Source organism: Lathyrus oleraceus, chromosome 7, assembly GCF_024323335.1.
Source record: "Lathyrus oleraceus cultivar Zhongwan6 chromosome 7, CAAS_Psat_ZW6_1.0, whole genome shotgun sequence".
NCBI lineage: Eukaryota > Viridiplantae > Streptophyta > Magnoliopsida > Fabales > Fabaceae > Lathyrus > Lathyrus oleraceus.
Window position 1 is genome coordinate 539,572,964 of NC_066585.1, and position 18,926 is coordinate 539,591,889.

The following is an 18,926-nucleotide window of genomic DNA, read 5'->3' on the forward strand; positions in this document are numbered from 1 at the left end:
TCAATGTGTTTAATCTGGATCTTTTAACTTCAGCGGTTCCTTTGTGAGTCTCCACCAATGTGTCCCATATTTATTTTGTCGATTTACATTGAGATATGCAGAAGAGCTCATCCATACTTAATTCACTTTGAAGAATATTAATAGCTTTCTTTTCATTAAGTATTCTTTTCTTATCGTCTTCATCATATGAACTTTCAAACTTCGGAGTGCCAACGCCATCGATCACACTAATAGGATTATGCAGACCATTTTCAACGGTTTCCCATATACCATCTCCTCGTGCTTCTAAATGTGCTTTCATGCAGATTTTCCAGAAGTCAAAATATTCTCCAAAAAATAGAGGTGGTTTGTTGCTACTACCGCCATCTTTGAAAACCGGGTTTACGCTTGCGGAAGCCATCTTCTGGACCTGAGGAGCAAGTTACCAATAACCTGCTATGATACCAAATGTAAGTTAGGAATAAACCTAAGAGGGGGTGAATTAGGTACTATAATTTTTTTCCGATTTTGTCTTGTTTTAATAATATTTCCTTGGAGATTACTAAGTGATGAATACGGTAAATGCTGAAAAGATAAAGAATACTGAGAGATATCCTGGTTTCCCTCACAGATCGAGAGTACTTGAAGCTACGCGAATTATACCCGAGCACATTGTACACTCAAAGATACAACAGAGTTGCCATCAAACTTTATTTATCCCCAAAGGAAAGGGAAAACATCGATAAAACCCGGGGGAAAGAGATATACTGGGTGAGGAAGTCGGTTGTGCAAGAGGAAGGTATTAACACCCCAAACATCCATGGTACTCCATGGGAACCATTTTGAATGTTCTTTACAAGAATAGGTGTTATTATCTGAAGATTACTTGCGAAAGGGAAACGAGGGGTTAATAGATAAGTGTGAGAAAGGTGAGAAATAGATAATTTTGAGAAAAGGAAGGAATATATAAATGTGCTTGCCAAGGATTTGGGCCCTCGTGCCTACGTATCCTCATTTGTGAAATGAGGAAATCAGAGCTATTTAGTTCGTGGGACTAGGACGGATGTGTTAGTTATTTTTATGGACAGTATTAACGTTCGCGTTCTACTGTCGACTGGTTTGCATGCTCGAGCATGAGAGCTTTAAGCGTCTGTCTATTTGCGGTAGAATGGATGAACTCGGATCGCACTCTAGCATTTAAATATTGCTTGCTCGTTCATGGAGGCTTAAGCGTTGTTCACGGTAGAACGGAAGTAACACGTCCTTTCTGAAAGGTTTTAAACTGAAAATGAAGCCCAAAGGCAAAACTGAGTTTGATGAGGTGAGTTTGATTTTATTCTGAAATGAGAGTCATGATTTGAATGGTACTAAAGTCTATGAATAAAGGTGAATACAGTGAGCAACTGAGTCATTTGTCACGCACCCAAAGATATTCAGAATGGGGGTAGGAATTCTCCAATCCCATTCCTCCTCCATTGCTTAAGGCCCGTATCATACAATCCTAATCGTAAGGTTAATTGTTTTTGAGTTTATTTACAAAATGGTTTTTGTTTTACTGGGAGAACAAAAGGATAGAAAGTGAAACCCTGAGAGGTTGAAGTCTGATCTTCAGTTTGGTCTTCAATATATGCTTCAATCTGTGTAGAAAAACTTATTGATTATTCGATTTAAATTGCACTAAAGTCTATGAATAAAGGCGAACATAGTGAGCAACTGGGTCATTCGTCCCACACCCAAAGATATTCAGAATGGGGGTAGAAATTCTCCAGTCTCATTCCCTGTCTACTACTTAAGGCTCATGACGTGCAATTTGCATCATAATCGATGAGTGTTGAAATTGAATCTCCTTACAGCTTCCCATGATGAAGGGTTGTCTTTGAATGACTGAAAAGGCTTGTTAGTCAATTTGAATCGAGCTGTGCTAAAGCCTATGAATAGAGGTGAATACGATGAGCAAACGAGTCATTTGTCCCGCACCCAAAGATATTCAGAATAAGGGTAGGAATTCTCCAGTCTCATTCATTCTCTATTACTTAAGACTCATGGTACACAACTTGCCTCATGGTTAACAAGTGTTGTATTTTGACCTTTGTAGTGCTTGAATAATAGTCATGTCTTGTATTGATTTGAATTGCTTGAACTCTCAATCTTGATCTTTGAATCTTGATTGCAGTTGAAGATCCAATATCCAACATCTTGATCACAAAGACTTGCTTTATCAAGTGATCAAGAGTCTTTTGATCACTCGACTAAGCTTGGGAAAATAAGCACAGTCAAAGGATTTAGTTAATCAAAGCGTACTTTGATCAAATTAATCAGTGGCGAAAAATTAGTTGAATTGAGTGTACAACTACCTAAAGGGTTAATGTTTATTTAGAATTATTTTCTAAGTCCTAAAACTAGGGGAACATGCAAAAATTAGACTATTTCTAACCTATGGGCAAAACAGTCATTTGACAATTTATGGATATTGAATTAAAATTCTAATCATGAAAATTATAATTAAACTCAATTAGATTCTAAACTATTCTAATTATCTAAAATGTTAAAAGGATTAATCTAACCTAATTATCCTGATATTTCTAAAATTCTAAAATTAATCACTATGTCTAACCAAAATCAATATTCCTAAAAATTCTATTTAAATCTAGTTCCTAAAACAATATTCTAAATTTTTAATTCTAACTAACCTAATATATTTGAACTAATCACATTTTAAACTCCTAATCAATCCCTTAATCTCTAATTAATCTCTAATTAAATTCCAAATCAAATCCTAAAATCTAATTGAACTATGTTTTGAATTAACCTTTTTGAACAATTCCTAATTATAACCTAACAATTCTATCATTCTAATTTTTGGAACCTAATTAACCTAAGTTTAACTCTAAAACCTATATAATTATCCTAAGTCCCTAATTAAGATCCTGAATATTTCTAATTAGAAGAACAATTTAGCAAAAATAATAAAACTGACACTGGGATCTTGGAAGCAGAGGGAGGTGTAGATTGGAAGGTAACTGAATGGGCCCGGATAGCCTGACCCAAAATTAATTTGCCTTCAGAAGGGGTGCGAGCCCACGCGTGGGGGTGTTGGAAATCGTTTGGGCCCCAGGCACAAACAGAATCAAGCTTCGGATGATCCAGAAATGGAGCCCTAATCCCAATCCACGCGAACATGACGCCGAGTGCATTCACAATCGATCCAGCGTGAAAGAGAAGCACGATACGAATCCTTCTCCCCTTTCAATTCCAATTGTTCGATCGAAGAAACGCAGAACAACACACATCTAAAATCGAAAATCCTAAACCAAGTTCATCGACGGTGTCTTACAAATGTTGCGTGTTTTACGTCTTTACCGGAGCTTCGTCGCCGATGTACATGCGAAGTCGTATCGAAGTTCGTGCGTAACAGAACTCATGGTTGAATGCGTTTGACAATTTGAAGTCAATTTACACGTACCGAAATTTGACACCATGGTTCTTCAGAGTCGACGCGCGTTCAGAGGTAACGGTTGTTACTTCTTCTTTCTAGAGTCACTTCCTCTTCTCCTCGAATTCTCTGTTGCGTGAGTGATTGTGATGACGTCTCTGCGATGATTTTTGGTTTTGCTGAAACTCTATTATCTCTTCTGTTTTTGATGGTGGTTAGGATCTTTTTCAGTTAGGAGCATTGGAGAGTTGAGGACGATAGCGAAAGGTTGAGGGTGGTGAGAGCTCGGTTCGCGTTCTGTTGGAGGTTGAGAACTCGATTGAAGGTGATGGAGAATGGAATTGGAGCTTGGTTGAGGGTGAAGAAAAGATGGAAGAAAATATGAGAGAGTGAAGGTGGCGAGAATATGGAATGTCCCCAAGGAGAGGGAGTGAAGGTATACCTTTATAGATTTCTGAACCTCTTTCCCCTCCCATTCTGGATCAGTAATTCTGTTATATGCTGTTATGAGTTGGCATGAATTTCTGTTAGGAGTTGTTAGAAAATTCTGTTAGATTGTTATGAATTTGTTAGAGGGTTAATTCGAGTTAGTTAGGAGGTTAAAGGAACAGTTACTCTTATGCTAAAATAGTTAGGTTAGTTAGTTAGAAACTCGGTTGAACTATTAATAGGATTAGTTATAGTTAGTTGTTATTGTTAGTTTTAATTCAATTAGAAAATCTCTGCTAAAAACCAGTTGAATGTTATTTACAGCGTGCATCATTGGCTTCAAATTTAATATGTTAAAAGTTGTCTTGATGAAACGGTTGTTGAATTGTCTTATTTACACGGTTAGTGAAGCATGTTAAATTGCGATTATAGAATTGACTAAAATGCTTGCCATGTTGTGAACGACTTTTCTTGTTCGTTGATCATCATGTTGCGAAATGGTTTTAAATCAACTTTGTCATTATTTGAATTGTTGACTATATTAGGGATATGCTGGAACTATTAGGGGTTAGTTGGATTGACAATGGTATGTTTGGTTGCTTGTTTTTTTTGGAGTTTTGAAAATGGTTTTCATTTACGAATTGGTAGGTTAGGGAATGGGAGTTGTTTTTGGTTGGCTTATTCAGTTCTGGTTTTTATGCAAGTTGGCGGTATTGTGATGTAGATTTGAAGTTAGTTCTCCTTCTGTCATGACAGTTGATTACAAGTGGTTATGAAAGTTAGTTAAAAGGTTCGAAGTTTGGTTATTGAGGATTGGTTGTTGTAGTTGCGGTTCGGTTGAAAGTTGAGGTGGGCCTTAAATTCTGTTAGGTTCTGTTTTGAGAGTTTTTTTTGCAATTACTTTTACACTGTTATCTTCTCCTACTTGAAATTGATTGTAGGTGATTGAAGCTGGAAATTCTGCTTGGAATCAAGAGGTTGTGCAATGCCATAAACTTCAATCCAACTCTGATTTTATCAACCACAAACTCTGAATCCATGATACCTGCTAGAAAATGCTGGTCATTAATGAATTAATGCACGTGAATGAGTATGAATGAGGTTAGATGGATATCAAGTTATAGTCAGATGAAAAAGCGAAAATGAGGGCAAATTTTGGGATACGACAGTACTCCAGTCCCCTTTCAATGCGAAAGAGATTTTACTATCTATTATGACTTGTACAAGACATACACAATCACTAAGAGTAACCTCTTGTGATTTACCAAGTTGATATGCGAACAATCCTCTCAAACTCAACTCTCTTGCTTCCAACAATCTTGGACAACAAGGTGTTTACAAAACAAACAATCTTATTTTTAACAACTATGAAAAATAAGACATGGATTACAAAAATGGTTTTTTGAATGTAAAGTTTGTAGTATAATGATCACACTAAGTGATATATCAATTTACTTGATCTTCTTTTCCAATGACAATAATTCACAAACACAAAGATGTTAGATTGCTCAAGTATTTTCTAGTTTGAATGATATGAAAATATGCAGAAAATATCTTGAATGAAAGTTGATAACAAGAAATGTGAATTCTGAAAATTCTAAGAGTTTGATTGGAAGAGGTGAAGTTTGAATTTGAAAGATCATGTATTTATATGTGCATAAAACCTCTAATGAAACATGGTAATATTCTGAAAAAATCATGAACATTTGTCAAGATGAAATGAAATGATTCCATGAAGTGGTGCAAGAAGAGGTGTTTGAAAAGCTACTGATTTTTCAAAAACGCACAGTGGTGAATCGATTTACATAGTGGGTAAATTGATTTCCCTGTGGCAACGTTTAAATTTTTTCAAAAACTTACCGTGGTAAATTGATTTCCGTAAGAGGTAAATCGATTTACCTAGTTCAAAAACTTAAATTTTTGCTTCTGGAAATGTAATGTTTCAATGGTAAATCGATTTGCCTATTTGGTAAATCGATTTACCTAGTTGAAAAATTTATTCTTTGTATTTGAAAAATGTGTAGCTTCAGTGGTAAATCGATTTCCCTAAGAGGTAAATCGGTTTATCTAGTTTGAAAATGAGGAATTTTAGCCTAAGTCATTTTCCATGCACAATGAAAGGTTATGCAATGAATGTTTGAATACTTGAGCATCCAAGACTTTAGTGAAGGTAAATATTCTCATTATACCTTCTTGAAATGTAATAGCTTAACTTCTTGAATCAAGATGCTTTATCATTAAGTAACATCTTTGCCTTCTTGTTACTTGGAGCTTTGTCTTCATCAAAATACATTCATCATAGAGAAGCTTGACTTCACAAAATATACTTTTGACTTTTAGATGATGTTGGTCGAATTTCACCAATTAAATCTAATACTTAACCTATGAATGGCCATGGTTTCACAATTGAATGCAATTCGCTAGCAGGGACATGTTGAATGCCTACATGTACCTGATACTTTTGACAATACTTAGTGAATTCGATACAATCCTTTAGCATAGTAGGCCGGTAAATGCCTTGTTGACACAACAACCATCTCATCTTGTGCCCGACTTGATGGGCACCACGTGCTCCGCTATGAACATCTGACACAATTAAATACACCTCACTTTCACTAAGGCATTTGAGCAGAACACCCTCAGGCATCTTCTTGAACAATTAGTTCCCTATGATAACATAGCTCAAAGACCTATACTTAACCTTTTGATCAGTTGATCCTGTCAGATTCTCTAAGTATTGGATTATAGGTCTTCGCCAGCCAGTATTAGTCTGAACTTCGATGGGAAAGACTTCAAAATTTTCAGGATTTGCTGATCCCAACTTCGTTATTTTTAGATCTGAAGGAGACAACCTCATCAATTTTACTCTTCCTCGTACCTCAACCAAATCCTATAACTTCTCTTTTGATACTTTGTATCCTGAAGCAATCTGTGCTAACTCATTCGCCTTTTGATTATCTAGTCGAGGAACATGTTAAATATCCACAAAGTTGAAGCATTTAATCAGTTGGTTGGCTATAACAAAGTACATGATTAAGTTCTCTTTAATACATTTGTACTCTTTCGTTATCTACTTAACAACCAACTCGGAGTCTCCTCTTATCTTGACTTTATTTGCCCCTAAATCTAACAAAATCTCGAGACCGACTATTAAAGCTTCGTACTCGGCATTATTATTTAAGCAAGAGCCATAAATCCTTTATTTCACCTTCGTCGGAATCTTGTTAGGTGAAATTATTAAAATTCCAATGCCAGTTCCATTTTTATGGTTGGAGCCATTGAAATATAGCTTCCAAGGTTTTGGCTTAAATAATTTTGAGGTGCCTCGACTATCGTATGATCAACGATAAAGTCGGAGACCATATGTCCTTTCATTGCCTTTAAACGCACATATGTTATGGAATATTCTGGTAGGGCAAAGACCCATTTTCCGGATTATGCAAAATTGGTTTAGATAACATATGTTTAATAAAGTCAAAATGCAAAGACACATACACATTAACTGGTTTTATATAATGTGTCAATTTCATACATGAGAAATACAAGCTAAGGCACATCTTTTCTATAGAACTATACCTAGTCGATGCATCGTTCAAGACCTGACTATGGTAATAAATGGCCCTTTCGACACCACTATCATCCTCCTTTGCTAACATTCTTCCTATAGTCCAGTCCGACGCATAAAGATTGTAGCTCTTCTTAGTTAAAGGAGGTTTAGTTTCCATGATGACCTTAGTCTTGTTATGATTAATCTAGATTCTTTTTTTATGGACCACAAAGCAATGGAAGTCTCCTGCCTGCACACAGAAAGCACACTTAAGAGGATTCATTTTTAATTCGTACTTCCTCATTCTTTCGAATGATTGTCGAAGATGGTCGAGATGACCATTTCCTAACGCGGGCTTAACGATTATATCATCAATATATATTTGCATAAACATCTCGATATGATCATGAAAAATTGAATTCATCACTCTCTAGTAAGTCGCCCCATCTTCCTCCAAACCAAAAGGCATCACCACCAATTTGTAGGTACCTAAGGCTCCTGGATATCGAAACGCCGTCTTCAGCACATCTTTGGCTACAATAAAAATTTGGTTATAACTAGAATAATCATCTAGCATACTGAGATATGCAAAACCCTCTACTGAGTCGACAAACATTTTGGCGACAAACACTGGGTATTCTTCTTTTGGGGTTGCTGCATTCAGATCTCTGAAGTCGATGTAAACCCTCAATGTTCCGTTTTTCTTGATCACTGGAACAATATTTGCAAGACATTCTACGCACCTCACCGTCCTTATAAACTTGCTTTTCAGAAGTCTTTCGATCTCCTATTTTATTTTACATATCACCTCTGGTGTAAACTGTATAGGCATCTGTTTGACCAACTTTTTTTCAAGCTATATTGGTAGCTTTAACTCTACCGAATCCCTGCTCAAACCTGGAATTTCGTTATAATCCCAAGTAAAACAATCTTTAAATTTGTGAAGCAATTTAATTACCTCTAACCTTAGACTTGGGTTGATGTTGGTGCTGATATATGTCGGCCTCTTAATGATTTCATCACCCAAATTGACCTCCTCCAACGGATCCTGGGGCTGCATCTTTGTTGCTAATGCGACGAGATCCTTTTCGAAGCCCAAAGGCTCATCATCATAGATTCAATCAAGCCTCAGGCTTTTCAAGCCATCAACCTTTATGCCTGTCGGTTGCATCATTTCGACTAGATTTAGCTCAACGTTGATTCTCTGCCCCATGTCGAACACCTCTAATTCGTTGGCTTCGACAGCCATGTGTGGTATCTCGGCCTCTAAATCCGCTTTTAGTATATTTTTGACTACATAAGCCAATTTTTTTAACGCATCGAACTCATACATCTTCATCGAATTCGTCCCCCCAACCAGTCGGCCGAATGATGTCATAATACCTCTCACCCATAAGTTCTTTGTCCCAGGTAAATCCATGGGTTGGGGGAGTTTAAGAGAGTAAAATGCCTTTTTCGAAGGCATGTACGCAAACCCCGTAGGAGGGCAAAGTGCTATATTTGCTAAATTCTTGTCGAAATGGTTTACTTCTGCCATGTAATATCCTTTATCTTCCTCTACATTCATCCGCCTTTTGATTATCCAGTTGAGGAACATGTTGAATATCTTGAAAATTGAAGCGTTCGATCAATCGGTTGGCTATAGCATGGTACATGGTTAAGTTTTCCTCAATACATATGTACTCATTTGTTATCTACTTAACAACCAACTCACAGTCTCCTCTTATCTCGACTCTCTTTACCCCTGAGTCTAGCAAGATCTCAAGATCAGCTATTAAAGTTTCGTACTCGACCTCATTATTTGAGCAAGAGCCGTTAATCCTATATTTGAACTTCGCCGAAATCTTGTCAGGTGAAATTATTAAAATTCCAATGCCACTTCCATTTTTATGACTGGAGCCATCGAAATATAGCTTCAAAGGTTGTGGTTCCAAATAATTTTGAGGCGCCTCGACTATCGCATGATCAACGATAAGGTCGGTGACCACCTGTCCCTTCATTGCTTTTAAAGGCACATATGTTAGGGAATATTTTGTCAGGGCAAGAGCCCATTTTCCAATTCGACTATGAAAAATTGGTTTAGATAACATATGTTTAATAACGTCGATATGCGAAGACACATACACATACACATCAACTGGTTTTATATAATATTTCAATTTCATACATGAGAAAAATAAGCAAAGGCACATTTTTTCTATAAGACTATACCTAGTTTCTACATCGTTCAAGACCCGGTTAAGGTAATAAATGGCCCTTTCGACACCACTATCATCCTCCTGTGCTAACATACTTCCTATAGTCTAGTCCGACGCATAAATATACAATCTCATGCATTTATTTCTAATATGAGGGGAAAATTGGAGGATTCATTAAGTACTCCTTTATTTCGTCGAACACCCTTTGATGCTCTGGCTTCCATTTTAACACCTCCTTCTTCAAGCGAAGTAGCGACGAGAGTGGTCTAATCTTGCCACTAAGGTTCGGGATAAACCTCCTTAAAAATTTTTATCTTCCCCAATAAAGATTGAAGCTATTTCTTATTCAAAGAAGGTTGAGCTTACATGATGGCCTTTGTCTTGTTCTAATTAATCTCGATTCCCTTTTTATGGACCACAAAGCCAAGGAAGTCTCCATCCTGAACATACAAAGCATACTTAAGAGGATTCATTTTTAGTTCGTATTTCCTCATTCTTTCGAATGATTGTCGAAGATGGTCGAGATGACCATTTCCCTACGCGAACATAATGACTATATCATCAATATATATTTGCATAAACGTCTCGATATAATCATGAAAATTTGAATTCACCACCATTCGGTAAGTTGCCCCAACGTTCTTCAAAATAAAAGGCATCACCACCCACTCGTAGGTGCATAAGGCTCTTGAACATCGAAATGTTCTCTTCGAAACAACTTCATATGCAATAAAAATTTGGTTATAACTAGAATAACCATCCAACATACTAAGATATTCAAAACCCACTGCTGAGTCGACCAACATTTTAGCGACAAACATTGGGTATTCTTATTTTAGGGTTGCTACATTCAGATCTCTGAAGTCGATGCAAACCTCAATGTTCCATTTTTCTTGATCACTAGAACAATATTTGCAAGCCATTTGACGTACCTCGCCGTCCTTATGAACTTGTTTTTCAAGAGTATTTCGATCTCATCTTTTATTTTACACATCACCTCTGGTGCAAACCGTCTAGGTATCTGTTTGACCGAATTTTTTCCATTCTTTATTGGTAGATTTAACTCCACCAAATCCCTGCTCAAACTTGGAATTTCATTATAATCCCAAGCAAAGCAATCTTATAATTCATAAAGCAATTAAATTACCTCTAACCTTAGACTTGGGTTGATGTTGGCGCTGATATATGTCAGCCTATTAATGATTCCATTACCTAAATCGACCTCTTCTAAGGGATCCTGGGGCTGCATCTTCGTTGTTGATGTGACAAAGTCCTTTTCGAAGCCCAAAGGTTCATCATCATAGATGCAATCGAGCATATGGCTTTTCAAGCCATCATCTTCTATGCCTACTGGTTGCAGCATTTCAGTTGGATTTGGCTCAATGTTGATTCTCTTCCCCACGTCGAACACCTCTAATTCGTTGGCTTTGATAACCATGTGTGGTATCTCGGCCTCTAAAGTCGCTTTTAGTCTATTTTTCGGCTACATAAGCTGAAATTCGTTTTAGTGCATAGAACCCAGACATCTTTGTCGAATTCGTACCCCCAGCCAGTCGATTAGATGGTGTCATAATACCTTTCATCCATAAGTTCTCTTTCCCACATAAATCCATGGGTTGGGTGGAGTTTAAGATATTAAAATTCCTATTCCAAAGGCATGTATGCAAACCTCGTAGGAGTCCAAGGTGCTCTATTTGCTAAGTTGTTATCGAAGGTTCTCTTGTCGACATGGTTTACTTCTGCCATGTAATATCCTTGATCTACCTTTACATTCTTAATTATTTCGTCGTTCCTCCAATGGCTATCCCTTAGTGAAGTTATGAAGGTACTTCCCCCACTCCATGTATCCACTCCTTGCCAAGGAGCATATTATGACTAGCTCTCGACACAATAACCATGAAAATAATGGGTTAAGTTATAGACCCCACCGTCATATCAACTTGGATAACGCCCATTGTCTGGCCTATTTTTCCTTCGTAATTTGAGAGCACCATGTTATATGATCTAAAATCCATATCATGTATTCCAATCTTTTTCATCAAAAAATGGGACATCAAATTCACCGCAGCCCCTGCATCCACAAGAATTGTACTTATCATTGTATCTTAAACTTTTTCCCTTATAAAAAGGGCTTCAAATGGCTTTTTATTCCTTTGTGAGGTCTCTCGAAAAATGCTTTTTGTTCCTCAATGCAACTGTTGTTCATGACGAAATAGCACACATGCTTGTGCTTAATCATTTCTTCCTCGTCACAATATGTTGGCTCATAAACTTTTATGGCACAATCATACTCCCTTGGGAGTACCGATACAACATTACACAACACGTCGAAATCATCTTCTGACCCCGACTTGAAATCATCAGTAACTAATTCATCCTCCTTAATGGTACTTCCTACTTCTCTTTTCCCTTCGAATTAACTTGTTCAGGTGAAAATAACTGTCTTCCGACTGGCTTCTTAGTTTGATCACTTACTCAACTCTGGTATGGTTTGTTGATGCTTGATTTAGAAACTTCATTCTCTTCCTTCTTTTTTCTTTGAAATCTTCTCATTTGAGTCCTTGAAATTGGGTTCTTCCCCTTATAGTTACTGGGACCATATGAGCGCCTCTCCAATACCTGCAAATTTTCTTGATAGGTCATTGAAGAGTCTCGACCTATTTCAAAATTCCCCCACCTCTGATTTCCAGACTGCTCCTTTTCAACAGGCCTCAACCACCTTCCTTGGGGAGCATTCGACGCTGGCACGTAATGTTGGTGTAAGCCCTAGAGGCCAATACTTTTGGTATTTGTATCGAATTATTTATTAATAATAAAAGGCATTTTCTTTATTATGGTTGATTAATAAAGTCCCTGGAATAGATAGTCCGTTTAATGTATTAAGTGTGACTTAATCATGAGAACACATTAAACATAAGGAAACTATTCTTAAAGTATCCGTAGTCGAGCTTTAGTGTGAAGTGGGATAACATTAAAGCATTAAGACTATTATGTTTGTAGACTGATGATCACATCTCATGGATCATGGATAAAGAGTTATGAAGTCTTAAACATAGGTATGAATATTAGGAGTAATATTTATACCGGATTGACCCGCTATGAGAATACTATATAGAAAGTTATGCAAAGTATCATAAGTTATTCTCATGGTGATAATGGTGTATACCACTCTTCGACCTGAAACCACTATGGACCCTAGATGTAGAGTTGAGTGCTTTATTGCTGATCAAACGTTGTCCGTAACTGGATAACCATAAAGACAGTTTATGGGTACTCCACGAAGCATGCTAAAGGACATGAGTGACCTAGATGGAATTTGCCCATCCTGCATAAAAGGATAAATGTCTATGGGCCCAATATTGAACTGGACAAGGATGACACGGTCTATGCCTTGTGTTCCATATAGACATAAGGGCAAAAGGGTAATTATACATATAAGTATTATCACAGAAGGAATTGTCAAATCACTTGACATTTTCGTGTCTTGGGTAGCAGTGATGTGTTGCTAGATACCGCTCACTGTTTATTATGTTAAATGTGTGATTTAATATAATTGCCAACGTCACGAAAACCTACAGGGTCACACACAAAGGACGGATTGATGAGAGATAGAGTAACTAAGGAATACTGTAAGGTACGGTGCCCTTAAGTGAATTATAGAACATCGTAAGGTACGGTGTACTTGAGTAGAATACGAAATATGGTAAGGTATAATGGGCTTAAGTGATTTTGGGCATATTATAAGATATGGGCCAAAATACACTTAAGTGGGCTTTTAGCTTGAAGCCCACACATGTGGTTCTATAAATAGAACCCTTGTGCAGAAGCATTCATGGCGGTTGCATTATTTTCGTTCTCTCTCTCTCTCTCTCTCTCTCTCTCTCTCTCTCACTCAAAGCCTTCATTCGTACCAGCTAGCACTGAGATTGAAGGAATCCGTTCGTGTGGACTGAGTAGAGACGTTGTCATCGTTCAACGTTCGTGATCGCTTCGTGGATCTGCATCAAAGGTTTTGATCGTCACAAGAGATCTGCACCAAAGGTTTCAATCGTCATAAGAGGTAAATATTCTATCACTGATCATGACCATTCGTAAGGATCTCTAAAGGAGAAAATTTTAATTTCCGCTGCGTTTTGGACCGCAATTCTCCTTCACGTAAGTGTGAGGCTTGCCTTTATGGTAGTTAGGAAACTACTCATTTTTCTAAGGGACTCCCCTTTTATCGAAATAGAACTCAGGCTTGTTCCTCCTCCAGTTTTCCTTCCCCTTTGCCTGCTGGGCATTCTTCACTTTCTTTGCAACCCTCTTATCAAAAACAACATTGCACCTAGGACACAACATTACTTCTGAATCCTCAACTTTGCATCGGTGGAGGAATTCAAGCAAACCTTCATGATCCTTAGGATAAACAACTTCAATATCATTGCTCACGAAAGCTTCTTCCTCTGCCTCCATGTCGAAGTTAATGATCTCGACCATGTTGATTCCTACAGGCTCCGCAACATTGGCTTCCCCGACTTGCATTGGGTCGGAGTCGACCTTCATTGAAGCTTCTCCTTTAGCAAAGTTGAGTCTTCCGCCATTCAAAGAGTTCTGAACAAGATCCCTGAAAAGAAAACATTGCGAGGTTTTATGTCCTAGAAAATCATGATATTTACAAAACTCTCGCTTCTTTCTTTGCTCTAATGGCAATACTTTTACGCCAGGTGGCACTAGTACTTGGCCATCTGCAACCAATAAGTCAACAATTTCATCACATTTGGTCACGTCGAAAATATAGGTTTTCTTAGGGAACTTGTCATTTTTCTCAGGCTCAGAAGGGTTTTTCCATTTGAAGGTGTAAGCAGTTTACACACATACGGGGGGCCTGGTTTTAACTCGGCCACAACGACTTCACTTTCTTTGATATGGTCATATTTGACATCTGAAATCAAGTCAATGTCTTGCATATCGACACAGGTCAATAGCTCATTCTTACCTTTGTTCACTTTGGCTTTGTTAGCCTTCAAGCGTTCGATCTGTCGAACTTTGTCTGCTAGTTGACCATATCTCTTAGATATTGTGTATCTAATTTCTTCCTAATAGAATAGTCTAATCCACCAACAGCCATTTCGACTAATTTATGTTTAGGCACCTGAGTGAAGCACCTTGTTTTTAACAATCTGAATCTATTAAGGTAATCATCAATTGTTTCAGCGAACTTTCGCTTTACACCTGATAATTCTTTCAAACTGATCTTCGATTGCCCCATATAGAATTATTCATGGAATAACCTTTCAGAACAAGTCCAATCATTTATGGAATGCACGGGAAGGGAAATAAACCATGTAAAGGCATTCATTTTGAGGGAACTATGGAAGTATCTCATCCTTAAGTTTTTATTATTTGCTATGTTCCCCGCCTCAGTCAAATATCAAGCAATATGTTCGACTGTGGACTCATTAGTATAACCAACAAATTTGGCGAACTTGGGGACTTTCCATCCCATTAGGAGTTTGGTTTGCAAAACATACTCTGATAAAGGAGACGTATAATTTGGCCTCTGTAGGCCCATGTTGATACCATTTTGCGCCATTATTCTTTCTACTATGCCTGCAAGGTTGTTTTCTTCTAATAAATTTTCTTGTTGAACTTGATGAACCACTTGGTAAGTGTTTTGATCTCGATTTACTACCAAAACTGGCGGTCATTCGGCCTCCATAGGCCTCCCTTGTTTGACAATCTGGCGCACAAATTATTTCCCCTAATTCGTTGTGTTTTCCTCACGGGCTATCCCTTGATTTTGAATTTTCCTGACCAATTGAAGTTGCACAATGGGTTAAACCGACGTTGGTGGAACGCCAAAGAAATCAGCAATTCGATTCATTTGAGTTGCCAACTGTTGGTAACTCTGATTCGTATTTTAAATCAATGGGTTAAATATGGTACCCAATTGCTAAGTAGAGTATTAACCATATCGTGGTTACTTTCGTCCATTTGTTGTCTCATCATCATCACATAATTCGTAGTAAGTGTTGGCATTGCTTGGGAACCAAATCCCATCCATACCTGGGGTTGTATGGTTCGATCGAGATTGCCTATGGCTGAGCCATATGCCAATATTGGCGAATACGCATTCGCAGCGTTATCAACAAATGTCAAAGGGTTAGTATGTAGACTTGTCGTCATTAACGTTGGCATACCATAAGGTTGTTCGTGCCCCGACAGGGGCATTGTGAAATTGGTGACAAAAAGTCTAAAATTTGTTGCCATAATCAGTCTAGGAGTCAATGGGTGATTCTGGATTATCGAATGGGAAAATTACCCCTTATTGTGGATTTGATGGCATAACCGTCATTGGCGGTATGACCGTCGTGCTAGTAATAGAGGCGACTGGTTAAATTGAACTTGCAAAACCGTGTCTGCCCCAGTGCTATTGGATGGTTGTTCTCCATTATTGTTATTTTTGGGATTAACTAATTTCTTAACGTATCTCCTCACTAGATTTCTACTCTCTCTTTTGGTTATCCTACCACCCCTCAATCTCATGCACTCTCACAATGTAAGGAGTTTCTTAAATGCAGAACTTAAAAATAAGAATTTTCAAAGACTAACTAAATAAATTCACACAAAAATAGTCCCACCAGGTACGCCAATTTGTTTACCGTGAAACTTAGCAAACAAAAACAAATTTCAATTTACTTAAGGGATTAAACTCGAAAAGATCCCAAGACATATTTTGTGTGAATCATGAACTTTTAATGATTTTTACATAAATGTCGAAATGTGTAGTTTGAAAGTGTTAAGAGTCCCACATCAGACAATATATGGCCTGAACATGTGTTTATAAGTGGGGGCAGTCCTCACTCTACCAATCGATTTTGTAGGGTTGAGTTAGGCCAAACCACACTTCTTAACATGCTATTAGAGTCTGGTTTAAGATCCGGTGAACCACCTACTATGGTTTCCGCTATCGGGCCACCCACCATTTATTTCCACGCTCCAGATGTCCAGTCCTGGGCGTGAGGGTGTGTGTTAAGAGTCCCACATCGGATAATATATGGCCTGAACATGTGTTTATAAGTGGGGGCAATCCTCACTCTACCAACCGGTGATGACAAAGATGTTAATTGAAATCGAAATACATGTAAAAATAAAGATTGAAAATGCAGAAAAGATTTGAATATAAAAAGCTTTAATTTGTAAAGAGTGAAACGCATACGTACATTCTGAAACTCTTTTCTCAATTACACTGATACTTTGAGTTATGTAGAATTGCGTACAATTACGCACCCCTAAAATTCAAAGTTAACGCTACTTATATATTAATCTTAAGGTAACCAACCGTCTACAACGGTCGACTACACATAACATGCCACGTCGTCTTCGACAGACTTCTTCCACGTGTTTTTCAGTAACCGTTTGATCTTATCCACTTACACCTCATTTGACCACATAGAAAATGTCTTGAAACTCTGAATTTTACTAAATCCCCAACTCTTTAGTCCGACTGCAATTTCGATCTCAATAACATTCCCTGCCAACAATCATATTTTGTCGAAATCCTCATGATCATTATTCACCATTTTGACTTTACACTAAAATCATTATTTCATGACTTTTATTAATGTCGAAAATTTGAGATACACATTTAGAGAATATTATGAAAATAGAAATAGCAAGTCATATGTGGGGTGCAGCATACTGCAAGTAGCGAGAAAAATGATGCATTAGCCACGAAATTAGCCTGACTAAATTATGTAAGACACAATATTTTGATGGGTAAAATTAGTGGATGTCTATAAATATTGTATTTGTAAAAGAAAATTAAAACAGACATTTAAGCACATCAATTTTGTTATATACATATTTTTATACAATTTATCATTATGTCTTACTTTATTTTATGCATTATTTTACTTTAATAACTAAAAAATTCAAAAATCTTAACACATAACTGGATAACAAACTTTATTTCTCAATATAATCATCACTAATGAAAGACAATCACAAATTAAAGTATTAATCATACTTCGACTAAAATTTCAATTATATGGCGGTTTAAAGTTTTGTTAAGTGGTTTAAAATTACTTATTTGGAGTAGTATCTTATATAGTCAAAATTCAAAAACGAGTTTGATTTAAGTGATAGGTGCTTAGACGCCTCGTTTGGCTTTGGAGTTTCTTTTTTTTACTTTTGTGGACTTGCTTTTGCTTCTAAAACGGGCAATGCTATTATAGTCATGCACGCCTGACCCGACGAAGGTACAAAGAAACAAACAAATATACAATACTAATCCACATGAGACAGACTGATTGGAGATGAAAACATCACTTGAGTTAAAGACAAACACATGATTTGGTTCAAAGACTATTGGCTTGTTACTTTGGTTGACTTTAACAACAAGTTTAAACTTCAAACCCCCAAAAAACTTCTTTGCTTTTCTAAGGAAAAGATAACGTCTGCACTTTCAAAAAGTGGGTGAGTGCTAGTAACCCACTTGGTTAAAGAAAGTTATTATAACAGTCAGTGATTTTGAATTGGCAATGAAGTGCAATGTTGAGATTTGTCATGGATTGTCAATTGGTCATGTTGTGATGGGTTGAATTGTGCTCATGCTTATGTGTCGAATCTATTTGTTGCAGGGCTGATATTAAGCTTGATGTGAGGCAAACTTCATGAAGGTATTGGCATGGAACAAGGCATGAAGGCATGGATCATGAATCAAGTCATGGTATAGTGAAGAAGTTTTGGAAAAGATCAAGAATTATGAAGAACTTGAAGTTTTGGAGGCTTGGAAAAACACAAATATGGGATGGCTTGTAAATGAAGAAAAATGGGATTAGGGTTTAGGATTAGGTAGTTGACTTTGGTCAACTATTTGACCAAAAGGTCAACAGTTGAGAAAAAGTCAACCTTAGGTCAAAACATGTAATTTTGTATGTAAACTTGTAATTTGGATCTTTTTGTAATGAAATGGATGTTTTTAGTAATGAAAATGGCCTATTGAATGAATTGTGTCTGTAACTTATGTTTCAAGAAAGTATGGCTTCCCTTGAAAATTACATCTTTGAATATTTGAATTTGCCTTGAGTATGAACTTGAATGAACCTTGAATTTGAACCTTGATCACTTGAACGAAGTACCATGCCATGAATCAAACAAATCAAAGCCCAAGATAATCACCAAGTAAGCTCAAAATCCAATTCCATGATGCAGTCCATAATAATCCAAAAATGCCATAGACCAATATTAGGATCCAAGAGAAATATCAGCCATTATTTGTAGTGCCAACCTAGTCAATACATAACATAAAGAGATCCATAGGCTTGATCCATATCCTTGTGTCATAAATAGAAAA

General features: G+C 37.1%; 1 long non-coding RNA gene across 1 annotated transcript; it reads left to right on the forward strand.

The window, feature by feature from the left end:
• Positions 1-17,904: 17,904 nt before the first annotated feature.
• Positions 17,905-18,580, forward strand: LOC127106081 (uncharacterized). The gene is made up of 2 exons (XR_007795270.1): positions 17,905-18,046; positions 18,211-18,580. It is a non-coding gene; the product is annotated as an uncharacterized LOC127106081 (long non-coding RNA).
• Positions 18,581-18,926: the final 346 nt, after the last annotated feature.